General features: G+C 49.8%; 1 protein-coding gene across 1 annotated transcript in view; it reads right to left on the bottom strand.

The window, feature by feature from the left end:
- Positions 1–289, bottom strand: part of LOC138160939 (uncharacterized) — a 183,445-nt gene that overhangs the window by 157,497 nt on the left and 25,659 nt on the right. The window lies entirely within an intron of this gene.

Consider the following 289-nt stretch of genomic DNA (forward strand, 5'->3'; position numbering starts at 1 on the left):
TCTGTCTCTGTCTCTCTCTCTGTCTCTGTCTCTGTCTCTCTCTCTCTGTCTCTCTCTGTCTCTCTCTCTCTCTCTCTCTCTCTCTCTCTCTCTCTCTCTCTCTCTCTCTCTCTCTCTCTCTCTCTCTGTCTCTCTCTCTCTCTCTCTCTCTCTCTCTCTCTCTCTCTCTCTCTCTCTCTCTCTCTCTCTCTCTCTCTCTCTCTCTCTCTCTGTCTCTGTCTCTCTCTCTCTGTCTCTCTCTGTCTCTCTCTCTCTGTCTCTGTCTCTCTCTGTCTCTCTCTGTCTCTGT

This window comes from Petaurus breviceps, unplaced genomic scaffold (assembly GCF_028583685.1).
Source record: "Petaurus breviceps papuanus isolate PSGF00001 unplaced genomic scaffold, PetGlider_PUasm1.0 118, whole genome shotgun sequence".
NCBI classification, from domain to species: Eukaryota; Metazoa; Chordata; class Mammalia; order Diprotodontia; family Petauridae; genus Petaurus; species Petaurus breviceps.